The sequence below is a fragment of the Tupaia chinensis genome, unplaced genomic scaffold, assembly GCF_000334495.1.
Source record: "Tupaia chinensis unplaced genomic scaffold, TupChi_1.0 Scaffold000340_1, whole genome shotgun sequence".
NCBI lineage: Eukaryota > Metazoa > Chordata > Mammalia > Scandentia > Tupaiidae > Tupaia > Tupaia belangeri.
Window position 1 is genome coordinate 1,501,003 of NW_006159834.1, and position 7,865 is coordinate 1,508,867.

The following is a 7,865-nucleotide window of genomic DNA, read 5'->3' on the forward strand; positions in this document are numbered from 1 at the left end:
CTAGATTTTAAAGGAAGCCCGCACTGCAGCCCCTTCTCACATCTCGGGATATGGGCACTCGTGTATGTGTCTGCAAGATCTGGGACTCAGACTGCGGTCAGCCCTGTGGGATCCAGCACCTTAACCACTACTCCACCTCCTGGCCCCTCTTTTGCTTTCTGTATTTGGGTTTCAGTTGCTTGCTAACAGAATAGCTGAATGAAAAGCATTTTTTCTTTTTTACTATAAATTTTTCATATTCTCTTGGGAGACTATTCTCTGTTGGTAAGTTTTTGCTGAGTTTAAATTGTATTTCTGATAGTATCTTTGACATGCCCATTTTTTAAAAGTTTTGTAGTGAGTTGCAATTTAAGTATGCTATTTTGGGCACTTACGAAGTTTTGTGTTCCTGGGCTGCCTTGATACCGAATTAGCTTTGCATATCCGTCTACCTCGTCAGTCCTGCTCACCTCTCTGTTATTGCCCTGGTTTGTGCGAAGAAGGATGTACATTTTAGGGCCCAAGTGTATGTTTGCCAGTGCTCTCCGAGATCTGCCACTGTTGGGCTGTCTCTACTCATGGCCTTCTCTAGAGTCTCGGATGCCTTTGGCAGTGCCGTCATGCTTCGCTTACCGACGGGGTAGGCAGTTCATTGTGGCGTCACGGAGCGTGCTTTCACACGTGTGGATAATGCAGCCTGCTTACCACACACAGGCGGCATCGCGTTGCCCCTGGGCTGCAAGCCTGGACAGCAGTTGCAACACATTGTGTGTCTAAACATAGAAATGGTACGCTAAAAATGTGGCAGAAAGTAAAAAAGAAACAATGGTACACCCATATAGGACACTTAACCACGGACAGAGCCTCAGGACTGAAAGTTTGCCAGGGAGAGTGAGTGGTGAGCGACCGAGTGCCGAGGACGCCACTGTGCGCATCTGAGGGCTTTATACGCGCTGTGCTCTTGGGCCACACTAATGGCGTAAGGAAACTTCCCTTCACTAGTCAGTTAACCTTAGCTTGCTGTAACTTTTGTACTTCATCAAATTAAACATTTTCGAACTTGTTGGCTCTTTCCGTGATAGCACTTAGCTTAAAACACACACACAGAGCTGGATAAAAATACCTTCTTTGTATCCTTATTCTACAAGCTGTGTTCTGTTCTTTAAATTCTTTTTAAAATTATTTGTTAAAAATTGAGACACAAGCACATGCATTAGCCTACACAGGGTCAGGATCATCACTGTCACCAAATACATTCTCTTCCACCTCTACTTTTTTTGTGGTTTTGTGTGTGTGTGTGTGTGTGTGTGTGTGTTTTTCTTCTTTCTTTTTTCTTTTTTTTTTATATCATAGGGCATGTGTTCTTACTCACCCAAGTTGTAGACAGTGAGGGAAAGTGAGAAATCATCCATTAGGGATGTGGCCATGGCACAGTCCGCTCTCTTTTTCTCCTGGGATTCTGAGCACACCTGCACATGTATCTGGTGTGATTTTTCAAGCCCCAAGGTCTGGGACTCGGCCATGTGGGAGTCCAGAGCCTTATCCACCACACCACCTGCTGGCCCCCACCTCCACTTTTTTGTCCTGCTGGAAGAGCCATAATGAACAAAATAACATGAAATTAAATCAAGCATGAGAAAATGAGGCGAAAGGCACAGCAGACATGTCTGGGTCTGCTTCTTCTGGGGTCACGTGTCAAACTGTAACAGTGAAATGTATTTTTTAATACGTAAAAGTATTCTAAAACATGAACAGGGTAGTAAATACCTAAGGCAGGGGCAGAGTCACGTCTGTCACTTACGCGTCCTGTGCATGAGTGTGCGTGCTGCACGTCTGTCCGACTGGCAGCACAGTAGGGATGTTAACACCGGCATCCTCGCAGCACATGAGGAACACGACTGCTCGGGTGACAGGGATTCTCAGCCCCATGGTCATCTGGTGAACCGCCATGTGTACCCAGTCTTGTTGACCGAAACATTACACCTCACGTGACTGCCCTGACCTATATTTTGGGGTCTGGATTATACTTTTCTTTCCTTTCATTGGGAAAGATCACAGGATCCTCCTTGTCTTTGTTAGTTTTCTGGGTGAGCAAGGGTAAGATGCCTGTGTGCACACATCAGAAATCCTCCTTATTTCATTGTGATTTGGGCAAAGAAGGGAGATAACATTATCCTCAGTCTATTGTTTTTCAATTGAAAGCCAGAATTTGGTCTTTGTTTATTTGTTTGTTTGCCACAGGGCACATGTGCTCAGGGGAGAGAGAAAGTGAGGAGGGATTTCTCAGGGTAGATGACCACACCACAGTCCCTTCTCCTCCGTTCTCCTCTCAGGATTTTAGACATAGACACACACACACCCAGCTTGATTTTTCAAGCCACCAGTTCTGGGACACAAACCGCATTTGGCCATGTGGGAGTCCAGCGCCTTAACCACCATGACTCCTGCTGCCCCCGCCATGTTACTATTAGTAACTGGTGCCTTGCTTTTCCTGGGCTTCTAAATGTACCTGAATGGCGTGGAGGTTTAGCCATTGTTCTATCAAGTGCACTTACATTGGAAACACCCGAACCTTGCTGTCTCCATAGTACACATCCTTCTGAGCCAGCAGCGCGGGCCCAGTTCCAGTTCTTGTACAGCCTCTGATCTGAGCATGGACCATGTTTTATCAGCCGATCCTACTGATGAGCATTTGTGCTGGTTCTAGGTGGTTTCCACCCTAAGGAGTGCCATTCTAAACATCCTTCCACTACAATCCTCCTTGTATTTTGAAGTCTTTTGATTAGGGGGGTGGTTGCCCATTGCTGGGCTCAAAGGTCTACTGTCATGCACGTGTGTAATTTATATAAATTTACAAATGCTATAATGAAGCCACAGATCCCCAAGTATGGATGAGTTCCATTTTATTATTATCTCCATTAGTGGTAGGTGTTTGTATATTTGTTCAGTCAATAAATACTGAGTATCTGCATGTACCTCGCATTGTTTGAGGTATGAGTGAAAAGTTTGTGCCCACCGTGGGGTTTAGAGTCTGATGAGAAGATGCACAATAAACAAACAGAATCAGAAAAATATTGTGGCCCAGCTGCAGTGAGGCAGTAAGGCACCACTAGGGCCACCTGAGAGGCCTAGGAGTGGGTCCTAGGTTGACCTGAGCGTGCCAGCTACACTGCTTTCCTGACCGACTGGGAGGGGCAGGATCATGGCATGGTGCGACCCTGTCTGAGCTGCCTCTCTCTCCTTTAAATCGATTTTTAAAAATTTGTATAAATCCAATATACAAATGTTATGCTAGGTAACTGATAAAGTGTGATGGCAAATAAAATAGACTAAGAAGATGGAGGGGGACTTTCTTAGATCAGATGATCAAGGCAAATTTCTGAGCAGTTGACTTTCAGGCAAAAACTTGAAGAGCAGGCCATAGTAATTTCTAAGAAAAGAGTGTTTCAGGCAGAGGAAACTACTTTAATGTGAAGATTGGTAGTTCGGCAGGGTGGCTGGGGTGGAGTGATAGTATATTGGGGGAAAAGGAAGTTTGACGTGGTAGTCTGGGTTAAATTACATTAAATTTTAGCAGCCACAGGAAGCACTTTGATTAGATGGTAACAAATGCTCTTAATTCTTGACAGGTATGATGGATATAGTTTTTCCTTATTTCTCTGTATATTAGTGTTTCTGAACATCTTTCCTTAGATATATATTTGGATTTAACTTTTTTAGTGTTTTTCTTCTCATATTTATATCCTTAACCCATTTTTCTGTCAGGTTGCATTATTTTTTTTTAATTAGGTTTTTCGCCGCATGGCCTGTATATTTGCTCAAAAGAGATGGGAGACAGAGAGAGAGAATATGAGATATTACTCCCCAAGGTGGATGGCCGCCCTGCAATTGCTTCTCCATTCTTCTGGGGTTTGGGGCATGCACACACACATGCCTGATGTGAGTTTCAAGCCACCAGGTCTGGGACTCGAATCACAGTCAGCCATGTGGGAGTCCAGCACCTTAATCGCCATGCCACCTGCTAGCCCCCCGATCACATCTTTTACTATTGTTTTCTAAGAGCTATTTAACTATTTATTTTTATTAAAAATATTTTCATAAGTATATTTATTGATTTCATTTTGTTATCCACAAATTATGAATATTTTTAAGTCAAATGTTTAGGTATGTTGTCAGTGTGTACAGGTTTATGACAACAGTATGCATAAGTGACTATTTTTTTTCTTTATGGAATGTGTCTATTTTACTTTCGTTTTTAGTATTATATGAACACTGGCTGATAGTAGCAAAGAAACTTTTTACACCACTTACCAGCTTGTGACTCTGCACAGGCTTCTTAACTGGTGTACTTCCACTCCTTGTCTGTAAAATGGGGATTAGGCACCTACCTCATGGGATGGTTTTGAGGATTAAGGGAGATAACATTTCTAAAGAGCTTAGAACAGCGCCAGGTGCATTGTATTACACAAGTTCCATTACCCGGTCCAAGATGCCTTTCACTTGCTGAGTGGAAAAAATTAGTTCCAGGTACAGAAATATTCAGAGACTGTACTGTCCACCTATTCCATCCTAGTAAAGTACTCACACTTGATTTTCAAAGAACCTAAACTGATTCCTCATAGGGTTATGGATGAAATAACAGGGCCAGGGCCAGTGGCCACATGGTGGTTCCCGCAGCTGGATCTCACACGGCCAGCTGCCCTGGAGAGCCCCCACTGGCGACTTGAAGGATGTGTGTGTGCCCGCGTGTCCAGACTCGAAAGGGAGGGGAAACAGAGAAGAGATTGTGGCCTGACTGGGGAGGAGAGGAGGGTGCTTTCTTACACCACACTCCATCTCTGTTGAGTGTAAAATATAAAAAACAATATCTCCAGCACTAGTCTTTTTTCTTTTCTTTCTTATTTTTTTTTAAATTGGAGGGGTAGGAAGATGATCCCCTTTCTCATGCTTTTTTCTCTTAGTCTAGACACATATGATTTTAATCCTTGGACTATGGTGTTTTGAGCTCTGTCTGGATGTGTATATTCTTTCCTTCTAGTGGGCATGTGTGCTCGCCTGAGAGAGAGTGCCAGGGGGGCATGGTCATGCTGCAATCCTCTTCCTCCATCTTTCCATCCTGTCAGGATTTGGGGCACACACACATATGTATATGGCAGGCATATTGAACCTCCAGGGCTGAGATTCGAACCACTGTCAGCTTTATGGAATCTGGCTCCCTTTGCTCAGGGCTTAACTGCTAGACTTTGGGCTGGCCCTGGATGTGTATCTTTTCTTTTTTTTAGAGAGGTTTTTACTATAGGGTGCTTGCGCTCGCTAGACAGAGAGAGACAGAGATAGGGAGCGAGAAATCACCCCCCAGAGGGGATGGCCATGCTGCAATCCCTTCTCCATTCTCCTCTTGGGATCTTGGGCATGCACGCACACACAGCTGGCGTGACTTTTTAGCCACCGGGTCCGGGACATGAACCACGGTGGACTACGTGGGAGTCCAGTGACATAGCCGCTAACTGCTGGTCCCTGTGTATCTTTTCTCTAACAGTCATGGCTGGCACTCAGTGGACCTTTTCAACCTGCAAACTTAAGTTTTCTTTTATTACTTTGTTTGGTTATTGCATTTCCCTCATTTGTATTTATTTATTTTAGAGAGTTTTTTTGCTATAGGACTCCTGTGCACACAGAGACAGAGACAAAAAGTGAAATCACCCCCCAGGGAAGATGGCCACTCTGCAATCCCTTCTCCTCCATTCTTCTCTCAGGATCTTGGGCACACACGCACATGCGCCCGGCGTGAGTTTTAAACCGCTGGGTCCAGGACTTGAACTGTGGTCTGCCATGTGGGAGTCCAGCGACATAACCATTATGCTGGTCCTTCATTTATATATATATATATATTTAAAGAATTGTTTTATTTAATTTTATTTATTCATTTATTTTAATTTGACAAGAGAGAGAGGGAAAGTGAGAAAGCAAACCACCAGGTCTAGGACTCGAACCATGGTCAGCCATGTGGGAGCGTCCAGCGCCTTAACCACCACACCACCTGCTGGTCCCTCATTTATATTTTTTTAACCTCTCCTTGTGCTCTGGTGTTTTTTTGTTTTGCTTTATTTTGTTTTGTTAATCAGATGCCTTTTCCTGGTCAGTTTTCTTCTTCCTTTTTTTTTTTTTTTTTTATGTTTTGTCTCTGGGGTTCATCGGCTCAACGGAGAGTAACAGAGGGAAAATGAGAACTCACCCCCAGGGAGGATGGCCACAATGCAGTCCCTTCTCCTCCATTCCCTTCTTGGGATCTACATGCACAGGCACCCAGCATGATTTTCAAGTCCCCAGGTCGGGACTCAAACTGGTCAGCCATGTGGGAGTTCAGTGCCTTAACCACCTTGCCATCTGCTGGCCCTGAGTTTTTGTCTTTTTTCTCATGACACCAATTCTTTTGCACATATCCTGACTGTTTTTAGATAGGTCTTCAGTGTGATCTTCAATTCTAATTCATTGAAATTTAAATAGTGACTTAATTTTTTATATTTTATTTTTTTTTGCCAGAGAGAAACAGAAGGTGAGAAAGCATCCCTATGGGGAATTGCCATGCCACAATCCCTTCTCCTCCATCTCTTCTTCCACTGGGATTTGGAACACACATGCACACTTGCCTGACGTGTTTTTCAAGCCACCGCTTTCTGGACTTGAACTGCCCAGTCGGCCACATGCCATCCATCTGCCTCAACCACCATGCCACCAGCTGATCCAGAAGGGACTTTTTTCTACTTTGAGTCACCACCCTAGTTTTTCAGTTTCAGTCATGATTTGGTACGGTCTGGTTTCCACTAGCACTCTTAAGCATGTACAGGTGACAAGGTCTCCCAGTATTTCTGTCCCAGCTGATAGTGTTGTGGTGTTCAGATTGGTCCTCTCCCCTGGCTTCTGTTCTCTTCCTTCGCCTCTACACACTTCTCCTTGCTCAGGGCTCAAGTCCACTGCTGATTTACCTCTGGTGCAACGCTGCTGGTTCAGAGAGGCACCTCGGTTTTCACCCCTCAGCCTGCTGGCGCCCAAGTCAGAGGGCAGTGGCTGTTAGAGAGACCGTGCTGCCTCGACCTCGCAGATTCTGGGTCAGGAAGGTTTCTGTCCATCTGTCAGTTCCCAGTCATCGCAGGGCTGGAGAAGCCAGGAGGAATGTTCATGAGCCTTCAATGACCCTAAGTCAGTGACTTCAGTCCTTACTCCTGGCCTTTCGCTGCAAGTCCCAAGCCCTCATCTCGACGGAAATGTCTTGAGTTCCAAACCTCTAAAGAGGTCCAAACAGGCCCAAGGTTTAGCTCATACACTCCATTCCCACCTACTTGGGGCAGTAGGTGCTGTTTGGGCTGGAATGGAGAGCTGAACTGCAGGAATCCATTCACACCGCCACTGTCCCAGGAATCTCCAAATGTGAGCTCTTCATTTTGGGTCACTTGGTAGACACTGTTATTAACTTTTTCAACAGGGATTCATGGATGCTCTATTTGCCCAACCTTTGAATATCTGAAATGATCTTTCTCTTCTCTTACATACTGAAGGAAACGTAAATAGGTATAAATGATTTAACGTTCTTGGGTTGCAGTGTTTTTAAAATAAAACTTAATAAATACTGCTTAATTACTCTTGCCACTTAAAACTGTAGTCAGGTCCACACTAATATTCACCAAGCTCAAGGGAAGAGTTCGAATGAAGATCCACAGACCATACCTTTAGCTATTTAAAATGTTCAAGGGGCTGGCAGGTGGTGTGGTGGTTAAGGGTGCTGGACTGCCACATGGCTGACTATGGTTCAAGTCCTGGACCTTGCAGCTTGCTTTTCCTCTCTGTCTGTCCCTCTCTGGTCAAATTAAAATAAATAAAGTTATTAA